The following is a 17,463-nucleotide window of genomic DNA, read 5'->3' on the forward strand; positions in this document are numbered from 1 at the left end:
AGGCGTTATGAACGTTGTGTATTTCTTACTATCCTGGTGTAATGGCACCTGTTGGTAAGCAGATTTTAGATCAATAGTTGAAAACCAACACATATTCTTTGTTGCGGAAAACATTTCATTTATGCGTGGTAATGGATACTGGTCAATTAAGATGTTTTTATTTTGCTCCCTAAGGTCCACACATAATCTTACTTTACCATTGGAACGCCTTACAACTACTAATGGAGAAACCCATTCTGCTGACTCAACTTGCTCAATAATGCCACCCTCAACCAGTTTTTTCAATTCATCATGAACCACCTTCTTAATAGAGATAGGTATGTGTCTAACCTTATGAATACATGGAATTGCTGATGATTTTAATTCTATTTTGTGCTGAAAATCATTCAACAGCCCCACGTTACCAGAAAATAATTCTGGGTAAGAATCCAATATTTCTTCCTTTCCCTCACGATTTTCTTTAATTGTCAACACTGGATCTGGACTGTTGGGGTTCAAAATTATTCCTAAATCACCCTGGCCCGTCCAACCTAAGACTGAGGGTCTCTTTTTAAAAACGTACAATTTGCACTGAGCTTTCCTTTCTTTAAACTGAAATTCTAACTCCCGGAAACCCACAAATTCAATTTTGTCTCCAGTATAGCTCTTGGCAACAACCTCAGATTTGTCAAGATGTGTGCCTAATTTTTCCACCAATTTATCCTTCCATACATCTTCATTCACTATGGTAAAGGGTGAACCTGTATCTGCAATCACCTTAATCATCACCCCTCCTACCGCCAATTCACACCATGGTTTCATCCTTTTAACTTGATCTACACCTAAAATGTCGTAATCTATACAAAACACCTGATGAACATTCGTATTCTCCAAATAATCGGAATTAGAGTCACTGTCGTCTCTAATGTATTTAACATTCACTTTTGAGTTAACAGATTTCCTCCTGCAAACCTTTGCATAGTGACCCACAACACCACAATGAGAACACTTTTGATTCCTTGCGGGCATTTTTTGAAAAATGCTAAGTGGTCAGCGCTCCCACACCTATAACACTTCTTTTGTTCCACACTTATGGGTTTGCAATTATAATCCGTTGCTTCTTGAAGCTTTTTTTTAGTTTCACCACCTTTCCAGTATTTTGCATTAGATATTTTGTTAACTTCTTTTATTTCTTGTACTTCATCCATTACCGCTTTGGCACATCTACCTGTAAGTTCAGCTTTCTTTACTAGAGCAACCACTTCCTTTAGAGGTGCTTCACCGTTGACCCACAGTTTATCCTGAATATTTGGGTTGCTTGCATGCATAATAATTTGATCACAAATAAGTTCTTCTTGGAGTGGACCAAAACAACATGTTAACGCCAGAGCACGAAGTGCAGCAACGTAGTCATCAACATTCTCAGTTTTTCCTTGTTTCCTCTGGAAAAACTTATACCTATCTACAGCAACACACACAATAGGTGAAAAATGTGCATCAAGATCCTCCAAAGCATGCGTAAATACATTCCCTCCTTCTCTGGGTTTCTTTTCAATCTGATTGTATGTTTTAAGCCCTCCTGGACCTAAGCAATACAGCAGTACCTTTTTTTTTTCTCCGGTGAAAAATCCTCTTCCTCAAAAGTGTCTATATAATTACAAAAGTACTCTTTCCATTCCTTCCAAGGCATAGTGGGCTCTCCTTTCGCAGGAATAAATGGTTGAGGATTGGATAAGTTCAATGAGTGTAATGCACACATGTTTCACTGCTTGTAATGAGATGGCAGAAACAAAGAAAATAACACAAGTGCACAATATATCGGTTAAATTTGATAATAAACAGCAATGTGTTAGTAATAGAGATCAACTAACATGTGAACAGTTCATTGTAATAATACAATTGTGTAAAATGCTGTTATTACATAAAATCCCAGTAGGTGGCGCAGTTATATAACATTTTAATGATATTAAACTCCCCAAATTGATTCCACATTCAAAATGTTCGAACGTTCGTGTTTGTAATCAGCTGTGATGATCAGCAGAGAATGATTGACTCGTCTATCAACAATATAAGCTGTGTTGATCAGCGAATCTTTGTAATGCTGAAATTTAACCAACAAGCTGTGTGGAACAGCAAATGTACCAGAAATATGTCTGCCACGAGGAGACACTGTGGGTAAATTCACAGTACAGTTATATCATATGGTAATGATGATACACAATCCTCGAGATCCGGCAGTTGAAGACTGGCTGGGAGATGCATAAAGTAGGTAATGGATTTTAAATGTACTCACGTTCGTGCTGAATTAAGCGTATACTTGCCACAGCTGAATCTGTCCTCTGAGACTGTCGAAGTGCATTCCTTGTCCTTGTATGTTTAGAGGACTCATGTGGGAACGAACAAGTATTTTGTGGCTCACTAATTAACAGTTTCCTTGGTCCTCTTCAATCCTGTGCTGCGTCCGATTCTCCTGCCAAGCTTGATTACGGTAGGGCCTACAGTATCATTGCAACAGGCAGAGTAGTGTCACTGCCTTTCCATCAACACAATCTGCTTCACCACGTCCAGGGCTGCGCCACTTTCGTCGCCAATTTCTGTAGTAATCACTGCAGTCTTATTTTGATGTAGGTTCTTTATTTAGCAGCCCCAGACAGCATTGTACAGGCAGAGGATCCTTCACCACCAGCTTCCTCCAATCCAACCGGCACCCATAGAATTCCCCACACCAAAGGTTCTAATGTTACATCATAGCACAAGGCTGTGCTAATCTATCAATATACATAAGTGTAAAGAATTACATGCATTACCTACGTTACAACAATATGCACTCAAAAAGAGTCACATCGGAGTATGGAGTGTGGGCATGGAATGAAAAAAGAACCTTAGAAGCGCAGCACTAGTGGAAGGACACTGGTTTCCAGCCACTCATCGCCAGCCGGAAAGGGACTTGGTCCAGGCTCCAAGGAACAGACGAAGCAGAGGAACGAAGAAATCCTACAAGAAGGAGACCTAGTAGCCAATCAGATAATTAACACGGCTGCGAACTACTCAGATCTAGCCGCAGTTGCATATGCTCATGGTATATGTGCCAGGCCATCCTCTTGGCTCCACCTAACAACCTCAAGTCGAAGGCACAGAATCGTATTATGAACCTCCCATTCACTGGCAACTCTCTATTTGGGTCCCACACGGCAGACAAGATGGCCTAAATGAAAGCTGAGCTCGACACACTAAAAGTTGTAGGTCTAGAAAAGTGCAGAAGATATAGACCATGCGACAGACGCCCATATCATCAGAGGGTTCAAACCCCTTACTGGGTCCCAAGACAGCAACAAAGACAAGACAGACCATTATATCAATCCCGTATGTCAACAAGGGAACAAGGAGCAGCGAGACAAAACCCATCTACGTCCAAAACACCAGGAAAATAATGAGAAATCGCTTATCCAAGGTCTGTCATCCACTTCGGTGGGAGGAAGTTATACCAATCATGTAGACAAGTGGCGCTCCATAACCAAAGACAAATGGGTTATGAATATTGAAGAAAATGGGTATTTACTATGTTTCAAATCTCCACCCACATTATTCTAACCATCAAAAACATCTTGTCATCAACAACTCCTCTTACAAGAGGAAGTTGTCACATTGCTTCAAAATAAGCAATCTTAGAGGTCCCGCCATCTCAAAGGGGAAGAGAAGTGTACTCCCCTTACTTCCTTGTGCAGAAAAAATGTCTAAACAGAGACTTCAGACCCATTCTAGATCTAAGACATCTAAAAAAATACATTCACAAGGAAAGATTCACAGTGCTGGCCCTCTATCAGATCTATCCCCAGCTCCATCTGGGGGACTTGATGTATTCCATCGATCTGCAGGGTGCATACTTTCACATCCCAGTTGCAGAGAAACACCAGAAATTCCTGCACTTTATGGTCGGATCCAAACACTACCAGTACAGGATACTACCCTTCGGTCTTGAGACAGCCCCTTGCACGTTCTCCAAGTGCGTAGCGGTAGAGGCAGCACACCTGAGGAGAAAAAAGATATTCATTTACCGGTACCTCGACGATTGGCTACTGAAAAGCAATTCAGCAACTTAGACAATGCAACATCTCCAAATCAGCTTGAATACCTTCAGACATCTCGATCTCCAAGTAAATCTAGAAAAATCTATAGAGACTCCAACCCAGAGGCTCCATTACTTAGGAGCAACATAGTATACAAACTTCACAAAAGTGCATCGTTCGGAGGAGAGACTATTATCAATAGCGCAGAAGTGTCACAACATCGTTCACACTCTGCGACCAACAGCCAGACAAATAGCCTCACACCTGGGTTCGATGGCCTCCTACATTTTCATTGTTCTGAATGTCAGGTTACACATGAGACCTTTCTAAGAGAATCTGTAGAGGAGTCAGTTTGCAGACAAGTGGGACGACAGATTGGCATAAAACTCACCACAGTGGTGGACTCATCAACAGCATCTGTTAATCGGAGTCCCTTTTTATCGGGACATTCCTACTCAAACTCTTGTAACGGATGCATTTCTTCAGGGCTGGGGGACTCACATGGGCTCCCTCCAAACTCAGGGCCTGTGGTTGGACATAGAGCAACAATACCACATCAACTTGCTAGAGCTACAGACAGTTCATCTAGCCCTGAAGTCCTTTTATCCATCCATCTCTCCTAGTCCAAAGGGACAAGGCAACCAAATGTAGTATCTGAACAAGCAGGGTGGCACTCGATTTCGCCCCTATCTCGGGGGGCACAGACCATCTTGTATTGGCTAATAGCAAGGAGGTTGTGAATCACAGCTATTCACCTCCCAGGAGTCCAGAACACACAAGCGTACTCTCTCAGTCGAAGCTTTTCAGACACACATGACTGGGTACTTCACAACATTGTAAAAAGCATTTTTCAAGAATGGGGGTATCCTCAAATAGACCTGTTTGCTGACAAAAACAACAAAAAATGCCAAAGCTTAGCATCCAGGTATCGACCAAGGACAAAGGGGAATGCCCTGTTAATAGAATGGTCAGATTAATTTCTCTACACATTTCCACCCATTTCCCTGATTCCCACAGGGCCAAGACGAGAATGATATTAATAGCCCCAGAATGACCCCATCAATGGTGGTACAAGGATCTCCTCCATCTATCAGAAAAGCCTCACAGGAGGCTTCCGTGCAGATTGGATCTTCTCCACAAGCTAGAGTAGAAGGTATTCCATACCAACCTTCCCTTGCTGAGCTTGACAGCATGGCTCCTGAATTCCTGCAGTATGGTGATCTAGGCCTTTCTCAGGAATGCATGAACATCCTCAAGGAGTCTAAAAGACCTTACACACGGCATTCTTATTTACTCAAGTGGAAAAGATTCTACATGTGGTGTATCCAGAAGGACTGCATTCCAATTCTAGGACAGGAGAATGTCATACTACCCTACCTCCTTCACCTAGCAAAATCAGGTTTGCAGTTTTCATCGATTAGGGTACATCTTGCATTCATTACTGCTTATCGAAAATCCGCCGCTCAAGCATCATTCTTTACAATGCCTGTGGTTAAAGATTTTCTAGAGGGTTTAAGGAAAGCTTGCCCACCAGTTCGTACACATTCCATGGGAATTGAATGTGGTCTTGTCTAAGCTCATCCCCCCCCCCCCCCCCCTTTGAGCCTATACTTAAAGCTTCTTTACAACATCTTACATGGAAGACAGCCTTTCTTGTTGCCATCACTTTGGCTCACAGAGTCAGCAAAATTCAGGCTCTCTGTGCTAAAGAACCCTACACAGTATTTCATGATAATAGGGAGGTAATGAGGACCCACCCTGGTTTCCTACCTAAAGTGGTGTCTGATTTTCATATTGACCAGACCATCTCTCTTCCAACCTTCTTTCCTAAACCATCTATACCAGCAGAACGAACTTTGCATTCCTTAGATCTAAAAAGAGTACTACAATTTTATTTTGATAAGACTAAAGATATCAGACAGTATAATCATTTGTTTGGGAAATATGGCCCCAAGAGAACAGGCATAGCTGCCTCAAATCAAACCATTTCTAGGTGGATCATCTCATGTATTGTATTTACCTACCAATTGGATAACAAACAATTGACTGCCAAACCCAAAGCCCATTTTACAAGGGGCAAGGTGGCAACAACAGCCCTTCTGAAGAATGTTCCCATCTCCGAAATCTGCAAAGCTGCAACACGGAGATCGGTACATACTTTTACAAGGCACTACTGACTAGATTCAGATACTAAGACTAGATTCAGATACTAAGACAGACACTCAAGTGGTTAAGGCTTCTTTAAGAAAACTATTCAAATGAATGAGTAAACTGCTTGTGCTTACACTTCTTCGTCCACAGGGGTGTGGGATGGGCTTGCTAATCTATTCAGTGCTTATGACAATTGATGAGGATCCCCTGGAAGCGAAGGGTAATTTCTTACCTGTTAATCCGAGTTCTCTTCCAGGGGAATCCTCATCAAAGTCATAAGCAACCCGCCCACCTCCCCGGACGAAGTTCTCGATGTACAGCAGTTTATACTTCTTATATTCTACTCTTCTTATCACTGTAAAAAAAGTACTGACCTAACTGTAACCCAACTGCCACCTCACTCTCACCTCTGAAGCATGGTGGGATACTGGAGGTTCTGCAGGCCTTAAAGGCGCAGTTCCAGTTTTTTGTTTTGCTTTGTTAATGTGAGTGCAGCCTATTGGCTAATAATGTCTTTGTTTTTCATTACAGTTTTCTTTCTATAGAAGATTGCTAATGCATTTTATGTCTCTCCTTTCTGCTTTACAGAAATGTTTAAACTCTGGTTGGCGTGTTTATTAAAGAAAAACTTTACGAAAACAGGGCATTTTTAGCCTGTTTGTCAACATTGACTGCATGATACATAAACACATGTATATGATATATATATTTATTAGAATTCTAGCACAATGCTATGCTTACATATACATTTAATGTATATACGTGTGTTTTTATATGTGCTCCGGGGTCCCCGCACGTGGGCGGGAATGTTCAGTGCTTATGACTTTCAGGATTACCCTGGAAGAAATATAGGATTTACAAGTAAGTAACATATCCTTTATATTTATTTATTTATAGCATTAAATATTAGTGGAATTTATTTAATTTACATTATATTAATGTTTTATATTATAGTATTTAAGATTTACTACATTAAAATGTATACATATGTTAGATATTGGGTTGTTGGTTGACTGGGGTATGAACCCTGGTCAGATAGCAACCACAATCCTAGTCAAGGTAAGTGTCAGGCAAACCCTACATTTTTCTGTGCTGGTAGTTTGGCCCAGAGCAGTCAGGCTTAACTTAGAGGCAATGTGTAAAGTATTTCTGCAACACTTCAAACAGTAAAAACAGAAAACAGCACACAAAAAGCTTAGACACATATGCCCTCATTACAATCCTGGCGGTTGGTGAAGAAATGGCAGTAATACCGCCAACAGGCTGGCGGAAAAAAAAATGGCATTACAAGCATGGCGGTGACCGCCATGCTAAACCACCACTTCTCCACTCCGACCGCTGGGCTGGAGACTTCGGTGTCCAGACCAGCGGCTGTCACTACACCGCCGGCGGTATCACGACCCCGCATACCGCCATGGATTTCGTGGGGTTCTGTACCACCACGAAATACATGGCGGTAGGCACTATCAGTGCCATGGAATTCCTTCCCTGGCACTGAGAGGGGTCTCCCCCACCCCCTAGTCCTCCCCCCACACCTCCAACCCCCCTACCACCCTCCAAAGGTGGCAGGACCCCCCTCCCCACCCCCAACATTGACACACACCCCCCAACACATACACTACAACTACACATTCCATGCACACATACAGACATTCCAAAAGACACACACACAGACATACACGCACACATACACACAGACAGACACGCACACATTTTCAAAACACACAACACCCCCCCCACATGCATACACAAACTCACACACCCCCTCTACACACTCACACGCATACCCCCATGCACGCACACAACACACAACACCCCCCACCCCCTCCCCTAACGGACGATCATCTTACCTGGTCAGGTGATCCTCCGTGAGGGAATGAGATCCATGGGGGCTGCTCCGCCGCCAGCTCCCCGTCACCAGAACACCGCCGCACCGAATCATGGAACTTGATTCGGTGGGCGGTGTTCTGATGACGTGGCGGTGGAGGTGGAGCAGCCTCCACTTCCCCGCCGACCGCCAGTATGGCTGCTGGCGGCTCTCCGTCTGAAAAAGGATGGAGGGCTGCCAGCAGTCATAATACGCTGTGCGGAAAACCACCTGCACTGGCGGTCTTCAGCACGGCGGTACCTCTGCGGTCTTCCAAAAGACCGCGGAGGTTAAAATGTGGGCCATAGATTTGAATTTAATAAAGAAAACAAGACCAAAATGTCAAAAGGTCAATACGTACAACTTGATTTATGAATTTTAAAGATTAAACTGCAAATAGTGCTTAGAAGAAAGAAGCGCTAATGGGGGATACCTGGTCGTGCTGCGGGCCTGGATAAAGTTAAAAGTTTAGGCCAACCACGATGGAGCGCTGGCCGGCTACAGAGACCATGTTGGGCACGCTGAACAAGAGTACCTTAAATTCTGGTTGTGGAGCATTGGGTCAATTCCGAACCATAAAGTAAAGGTGATGTGCACATTTTCTCTATGAAGTAGAGGTGATGTATCCATCTTCTCCACGCAACAGTGGTGATGTGTTGGTTCCAAGTTGTTGGCGAGTTAGTGTCGGGAGCGCCTCTTGGTGGCTTTCCTGTTTGCGTTCCCTTTAAGGTGGAGCACACAGCCTTTAAGGCTGCGTGCTGCACCGTGATGACCGCTCATCATCTGAGTTCCCTCCCTGAGTACTCACCAGTTGGTCTTTTGTGCTGGCATCTTCTGGTGTCTTCACCGGCGTCCTTCTCTTCTGTCCTCGGCTCGAACGCATGGCGTCTTCCGTCTCTCTCTCTCTCTCTCTCTCTTTCTCTCTCTCTCTTGCTCTCTCTCTAATCCTAGCAGGTCATCCTCCTGAGTCGGGTTCTCTGTGCCTTTGACTCCTCTGGTTTCACGCCTCCTGGTCTTCCTGGAATCCTGCTGAAACAAACAGAAAAACAAAGTTACCTAAAGCAGCAATCTCTACATGCTTGTAAAACCGATACATATGTTATTTAAAGCACAAGTATACCTAACTAAGGAACCTTGTTGGAGGAAGTGGTGATTCTAACGGCTGTTATTTCCCTAGAAGAAAAAGAGACAATTTATTACTTCATAAGGCTTGATGAACTTATACAAGATTAAGCATATAAGAAGGTGGTGAATTTAACCGTTGTTTATTTTCTACACAAAAAAGAGACATATTTAGATTTCTAAGGTTTGATGAACTTAAATACAAGAATTTAACGTATTATGGCCCTCATTACAACCGTGGCGGTCGGTGATAAAGCGTTGGTAATACCGCCAACAGGCTGGCGTTAAAAAAAATGGAATCACAACCATAGCGGAAACCGCCAACACAGACAGCCACTTTAACACTCTGACCTCCACGGTGGTAGAAACAAACACAGCAGCGGTAACCGCCAATAGACAGACGGAAGACAATGCACTGCCCACTCTATTATGACACACCAATCCGCCAGCTTTTCCAGGGCGGTACCAACGCCATCAAAAGCACGGCGGAAACAGGACTTGGAATGGAAACCACTCACCTCTCGACACCCAACGAGGAATCAGGATGCCATAGAGCCCGAGTTACAGATGTTACCAATGTTGGTTTACCTCCTCTTCTACCAGGAACATCAAAGACGGCGGCGACGACGACCACGGTGAGTACTGCACCTAGCACACAGGGGAGGGGGGAGGAAAAAGAGAGTGACACACACACGCAACACGCAACACCCCCACCGTCACCAACACACACATAAACACATGCAGCAACATTACATTGACACCCTGTAACCCCCTGGAAGAACGCAAGGACCAAATGAAATGATTGTAACTAGTGTAATCATCGAAAATCCAGATAGGCCAACATAAATTTAAAATATAAGTATATACAAATATTCACAGTATGTACACAAGTCCGGATACTGTTTCATTACATGTCCGTGGACCAGTGGTCCCAAAAAGTATGGGCGAAGCCCACACATGACACCTGCCTCAAAACGGAGAAAACACTGCTGGGGCATCATGTCGGAAAAAAAATGGCACCTCAGGAGGAAAGGGAGGGGGGGCACCTCAGCTGGATGATGGGACGACACCACTGCTCCATGAGGGGGCTCCATGCCCACTTCTTGGTCCTGGGGATTTCAAAGCCACAGTCTCTCAAGTCTCTCAAGTGGGTGGGTTGCCCACTGCTTTATCCTAGGGAGTGCAAAGCCACAGTCTCTCAAGTCTCTCCAGTGGGTGGTTTGCCCACTGCTTTATCCTGGGGAGTGCAAAGCCACAGTCTCTCAAGTGGGTGGGTTGCCCACTGCTTTATCCTGGGGAGTGCAAAGCCACAGTCTCTCAAGTCTCTCAAGTGGGTGATTTGCCCACTGCTTTATCCTGGGGAGTGCAAAGCCACAGTCTCTCAAGTCTTTCAAGTGGGTGCTTTGCCCACTGCTTTATCCTGGGGAGTGCAAAGCCACAGTCTCTCAAGTGGATGCTGTTCTCCACTGGTTCTGGAGGGGGCCTGGTGCCCAGAGTGCTTCATGCTGCCAAGGACTGGGGTAGTGGATGCTCTTCTCCACTGGTTCTGTAGGGGGCCTGGTGCCCAGAGTGCTTCATCCTGCCAAGGACTGGGGTAGTGGATGCTGTTCTCCACTGGTACTGAAGGGGGCATGGTGCCCAGAGTGCTTCATCCTGCCAAGGACTGGGGTAGTGGATGCTGTTCTCCACTGGTTCTGGAGGGGGCATGGTGCCCAGAGTGCTTCATCCTGCCAAGGACTGGGGTATTGGATGCTGTTCTCCACTGGTTATGGAGGGGGCATGGTGCCCAGAGTGCTTCATCCTGCCAAGTACTGGGGTAGTGGATGCTGTTCTCCACTGGTTCTGGAGGGGGCCTGGTGCCCAGAGTGCTTCATCCTGCCAAGGACTGGGGTAGTGAATGCCGTTCTCCACTGGTTCTGGAGGGGGCATGGTGCCCAGAGTCCTGCACGTGGGGTGTGGCAGTTCCCATTTCCTCACCTGGGTGTCTGAGCCACGGGATTTTCTGTGAACAGGTAGCATGATCCTCTATGGCGGAAGAGACACACTCCTCCCTGCGGCGACTTAGCCTGACAACGGCTGGTACTGCCAGTGCTGGTTGTGGTGCCTCATGGAGTCTGTGCAGGGTCCAGGACGTCTCCTGCAGCCTCGGACGACTGCCCACTGGGGATGATGCTGATGTCGGCTGTGGTGGCACTGACTGGGCACGTCGCGGGGCAGGTGGCGGGGGCTGCGGTGGTGTCTGTGGCGGAGATGCTGTTGCAGGTGGTGCTTGTGTCAGCACCTGTGGAGGGAGACATCAGGAGGTCTCCAGCAGCCTCAGACGGCTGCCCACTGGGGATGATGCTGGGGACTGTAGCAGAGGCAGCAGATGTGCAGGTGGCGGTGCAGGTGGCGGTGGCCACCACCGTACAGGTTGCTGTTCTGTCTTGCAGAACGGGTGACACCAGTCCCTCACCCGGAGGCTCCGTGCCCAAGCTGACTTCCCTTTGGCCTTGTGTCCCTTCCCCACCTTGGAAGTCGCTGCTGGGACCTTGGCCCTGTCCTCTTTTGTCTTGGAGGAGGCCTTGCTGGGTGGTTGGTGCAGCTTTTACCTACGGCATGTGGGCCCCTTCTTCACCTTGGCAGGTGGCAGGATAGGGTGATCCTTGGCCTCACTAGGTGGCACACTGGCAGCCCGGATGGGTGCCGCATGCGATGTTGCTGGACTTGCAGGGACCACAGCGCTCGAGGATTTTGTGGCTGAGGTGCTGGGCTGGGATCTGGACATCCTGGCCCTAGGGGAAGGACGGGGGGAGGTGTAGGGAAGAGGTCAATGTTAGCCAGGAAAAGTTTATTTGACACACTGGGATGGGAAGATGGAGGGGGTTTGGGAGTGGAGGAAGAGGTAGTGGTTGTAGGACGTGTACGTCTGCTGAGTTTGGGTGAAGTTGCATGGGCTGGAGGCTGTTGTGAGGTAGATGGCTGTTGAGTGGGTGTGTGCTTGCGTTTGTGTACTTTGGGAGGAGGGCTCACAGACACACTGGGAGAGGACACAGGGGTATGGTATGGTAGTGGGGGTGGCGATTGCACGTGAGCGGTGTGTGGTGATGGGCGTGCTGGTGATGGAGGTAGTGGCTGAGGATGTAGTGCATGCAGGTGTGAGTGGAGACGAGACTGGGAGGGAGGTGGAGGACGTGGAGGAGGGGGATACAGTGGAGGCAGTGGATGTTGGTGTGTCTACATGGGTATGGTGCTTGTGTGAGTGCCTGTGGGATGTGTGGTGATTATGTTTGCCTGAGCCACTTTTGTGTGTTGATGAGTGTGCATGCTGGTCTGATGGTGTGCTTGGGATAGGCTGAAGTAGAGGGGATTGCGTCTGGGTAGTGGAAGTTGGAGGGGGGAGGCTGGACACAGGGACAATGGCTGCCATCAATGCTGAGGCCAGAGCCTGAAATGCTCTCTGTTGGGCTGCCACACCAAAATGAATGCCCTCCAGGTATGCATTTGTTTGCTGCAAATGCCTCTCGACACCCTGGATGGCATTCAGAATGGTTGACTGCCCAACAGTGAGGGATCTCAGGAGGTCAATAGCCTCCTCACTGAGGGCAGCATGGCTGACTGGGCCAGGGCCTGAGGTGCCTGGGGCGAAGGAGATGCCCACCCTCCTGGGTGAGCGGGCACGGGAAACACGCTGAGGGGCTGCTGGGAGGGCGGTGCTGGTTGGGGGGTGGCGGCTGTACCTGTTGTTGCGGTGGGCACAGAGGTGCCCGCCACCGCAAGGGAGCTCCCATCAGAGTTGGAGTCGCTGTTGCTGGTGTCTCCTCCTGTCCCCGTCGTGGAGCTCCCCTCGCCCTCTGTCCCACTGGTGCCTTCAGACTCCGTACATTCACCCTCCTGGGCCATGTGGGTTGCAGCTCCCTCCTGCTCCGGTGCCAATGCTCCTCCACCAGATGATGCTAATGCACACAAGGACAGGGTGACAAAACAAAAAGGGGGGGGAGACAGAGGAGACACATGGTCAGTGCCAGCAACAACACCACAGTTGGCAGACACAGCACACAGGGAGCAGCCCTATGCACTAGGCCATACACTAACTGTACTTGGGAAAATCACCTGCGCATGGGGGACTGTGCCTAAGCCCATTGGATGCACACCTGGAACCCACATGAGCCTCACTAGGTGTAGATGGCCACTACCACTTTTGGGGTTGGAGTGCCACAGAGTCTGGCTAACAATGGACCTACCCTAGCAAAGTTTACCCTGACCTCGGGGAGCCCACAGCCCACTTCCCCCACCCAGACACCTCATACAGCATGCAGAGTCAGCTGAATGTGACTGTACTCCACCCCCTTGTGGCTGCTGTGATGCCCTCAAGGGCCCATCCAACTCAGGATATGCCACCGCCAGGATCCGGTACATCAGTGAGGTCATGGTGTGACGGGCACTCCTTCCACGTTGGGAGGCCATCCCCAGCTGGGCTTCTGCCGTCTTCTTAGTCCAGCGGCGCAGGTCCTCCCATCTTTTGCAGCAGTGGGGGCTCCGTCTATGGTAGACCCCAGGTTCCAAACTTCCTTGGCGATGGCACGCCAAATACCCTTCTTCTGGTGGGCACTGACCTACAAGAAAAGTGAAGTTAGAATGGATTTAACTCCCCCGTCCGGTTCTTCTTACTCATTGGCCACATCTTCCCACCCTGGCCCATAAACACATACACTGACCATCCTCACATGCTGGCCTCAGCCCACCCCCGTATCTTCCATCCACCCCACTCCATACATTCATGTCCCATCCATCATGCTCATGGTGTACTCACCTGTTTGTCTGTAGGACCGTAGAGTAGCGTGTACTGGGGGAGGACCCAAGCCACCAGTTTGTCCAACTCCTCCTCAGTGAAGGCAGGGGCCCTTTCCCCAGACACTGTAGCCATTGTCGCTTCCAGACTGAGGTCACAGCAGCACTTGCAGTGTAGGTCCTTTCCTGTTGAAGGTCAGGTATCAAGTGAGTGAACAGCTAGAAAATGGCGGTTACGGCCCTGGCGGTGCGTACCGTCACCGCCGGCGTACATCATCATTGGCTCCTGGAACCCATAGGGCCCAATGATAACCAATGCGGAATTGCGCCGTGGTCTTCGTCCACCTACGGCGACGCTGCACAACGCCAGCGCAGTTACCTCATTTCCCCTTGTCCCTCCTTATAGGTCAGGCAGCCGCCATTTCAGGAGGCCACATGGCAGGGCACCTAACTACGTCACAGCACTTTTGGGCAGGAATACGGGCAGACAGCGCCACACACCGATTACATCACAATTGTTCAAAACACCCTTGTGCAAGTTATGTGGTGTCTGACCCTCTGCTCACCCTTCTCCTCCATAGGGCACATCCGCTGGGGCAGATGATGAGATGGAATCATCCTCTGGTATAGAGACCCCTGATGGACCTGTCAACAATGGAAGACAGACACATCATTATCACCTACAAACTTGATGTTGCCACAATCCAGGAACTGTGTGCCCAGTTGGAGCCAGACCTGATGTCAGCTATCCGCCATCCCACAGGAATCCCCCCTCTAGTGCAGGTCCTGTCAGTACTCCATTTCCTGGTCAGTGGTTCCTTTCAAACAACAGTGGCCATAGCATCAGGGATGTCACAGCCAATGTTCTCTAACGTGTTGTCCAGAGTATTGTCTGCCCTGCTGAAACACATGCGCAGCTACATCGTTTTCCCTCAGGTGGAGGATTTGCCCACAGTGAAAGGTGACTTCTATGCCCTGGGACATATCCCCAACATCATTCGTGCCATTGATGGTACACATGTGGCATTTGTCCCACCCCGCAGGAATGAAAAGGTGTACAGAAACCGCAAAAGCTACCATTCCATGAATATGCAGATGGTGTGTTTGGCAAACCAGTACATCTCCCATGTGAATGCCAAGTATCCTGGCTCAGTGCATGACGCTTAAATTTTGAGGAATAGCAGCATTCCTTATGTGATGGGGCAACTCCAGAGGCACCGTGTGTGGCTAATAGGTGAGCCCAAGGTCCCAACACAGTTTGAATAGGTGTCTGGGTATGGGAGAGTCTCTAAGGGTTGGCGTGTGTCTAACAGTTGTCCCTCGATCTTTGCAGGTGACTCTGGTTACCCCAACCTGTCATGGCTACTGACCCCAGTGAGGAATCCCAGGACAAGGGCAGAGGAACGCTACAATGAGGCACATGGGCGAACTAGGAGGATAATAGAAAGTACTTTCGGCCTCCTGAAGGCCAGGTTCCAGTGCCTCCTTCTGACAGGTGGCTCCCTATACTACTCACCGAAGAAGGTGTGCCAGATCATCGTGGCATGCTGTATGTTGCACAACCTGGCTTTGCGACGCCAGGTGCCTTTTCTGCAGGAGGATGGGCCTGATGATGGTCTTGTGGCAGCTGTGGAGCCTGTGGACAGTGAAGAAGAGGAGGCAGAAGTAGATATTGACAACCGAAACAACATCATCATGCAATTCTTCCAGTGAGACACAGGTAAGAGACTGGCACTGCTCCTCTCATATCAGACTACTTTAGGACATTGCATGATTCTGCATTTTTGCCTCTGTGTATGGACCCTGACAGTTCACTTTGGCTTTCCATTTTACAGATCTGTGTACCACTTTCTGCCTTCTGCTATGCTTACTGCTGCCCAACAACTGTAGAACATTGGTATGTGATAATGAACATTGACTTTGGCATTTGTCAGAGAGGTTGTAATAACACACTTGTGAAGGTACAGACTGACTCCAGATCGTTTTGTGATTCAAGGGTGTTTATTTAAGTGCTATTCATTGGAGGTGTATGTGCAGTGGGCAGGGGTGATGGTGGAAGAATGTCCATGGTGGAGTCCAGTCTATTGGTATCACAGGTGCATAGTCCAAGTGGGCATAGGAGGTGGAGTAATGGCAGTTCAAGGTGGACAGGGTGACATAGTGGGGCAGAAGGGAGACATTCAGGAGAGTCTTATTTCCTGGCGGGAGTCTTGGCAATGTTCTCTGTCTTGTGCCTGGATCTCAGGGACCGTTTGCAGGGTGGTTCTCCTTCTGCAGGGGGTGGGGTGCTGGTGGCCTGTTGGTCCTGTGGCGGGACCTCCTGTCCACTAGCACCGGCGGAGGTGGAGGGCTGTTCATCGTTCAGGCTAGTGTCAGGTGCCCGTTGGTGTGCCACTGCCTCCCTCATGGTGTTGGCCATGTCAGCCAGCACCCCTGCAATGGTGACCAGGGTGTTGTTAATGGACTTCAAGTCCTCCCTGATCCCAATGTACTGTTCCTCCTGCAGCCGCTGGGTCTCCTGCAACTTAGCCAGTACCGTGCCCATGGTCTCCTGGGAATGATGGTATGCTCCCATGATGTTGGAGAGTGCCTTGTGGAGAGTAGGTTCCCTGGGCCTGTCCTCACCCTGTCGCACAGCAATCCTCCCAGCTTCCCTGTTATCCTGGGCCTCTGTCCCCTGAACCGTGTGCCCACTGCCACTGACCCCAGGTCCCTGATTGTCTTGGGTTAGTGGGTTTGCCTGGGGTCCCTGTAGTGGTGGACACACTGCTGATTGACGTGTCCTGGGGACAGTAGCATGGGCCCGCTTGGTGGGTGCTGTGGTGGTGTTTCCTGAGGGGGGAGGTTCTGTGGTGGTTTGTGACTGTGTCAGGGGAACCGACTGTCCCGAGGTCCCTAATGAGCCGGGCTGGTCATCTTAATCCAGGCGTGCAGAGCTGCTGTCGTCACTGTGGGCCTCTTCTGTGGGAGGACTGGATGTGGCTGGCACCTCCTGTCCGGTGACGTTGGGTAGGGGTCCTGTTGGGGTGTAAATGCATAGTTATTGTATCTGTGTGTGGCATCTTGTGCAATGGGTGGGTTACACTCTACTCCTGTGCTTGCATTATTGGCTTGGCCCTTGTGTGATTGGTGATTTTGTGGCCTGGGTGAGTCTTTCGACTGGACTTGCTTTGGTGATGGGTGTCCATGCATTGTTGTTACATGCAGGGCTTGTTATTGGGATGTGTGGGTTGTTATAGTGGGGTATCTGTGGGGTGTTGGGCTGATGGGTGTGAGGGTAGGGGTAGGAATTTGTGATGGCATGCAGGTAAGGTGTGGGGGATATAATAGTAAAGATATGACTTACCAGAATCCAGTCCTCCTGCTACTCCTGCGAGACCCTCAGGATGCATGATTGGCAAGACTTGCTCCTCCCATGTTGTTAGTTGTGGGGGAGGTGGTGGGGGTCCACCGCCAGTCCTCTGTACAGCTACCTCGTGTCTGGATACCACGGAACGCACCTTCCCC

Source organism: Pleurodeles waltl, chromosome 2_1 (assembly GCF_031143425.1).
Source record: "Pleurodeles waltl isolate 20211129_DDA chromosome 2_1, aPleWal1.hap1.20221129, whole genome shotgun sequence".
Classification (NCBI taxonomy): Eukaryota; Metazoa; Chordata; class Amphibia; order Caudata; family Salamandridae; genus Pleurodeles; species Pleurodeles waltl.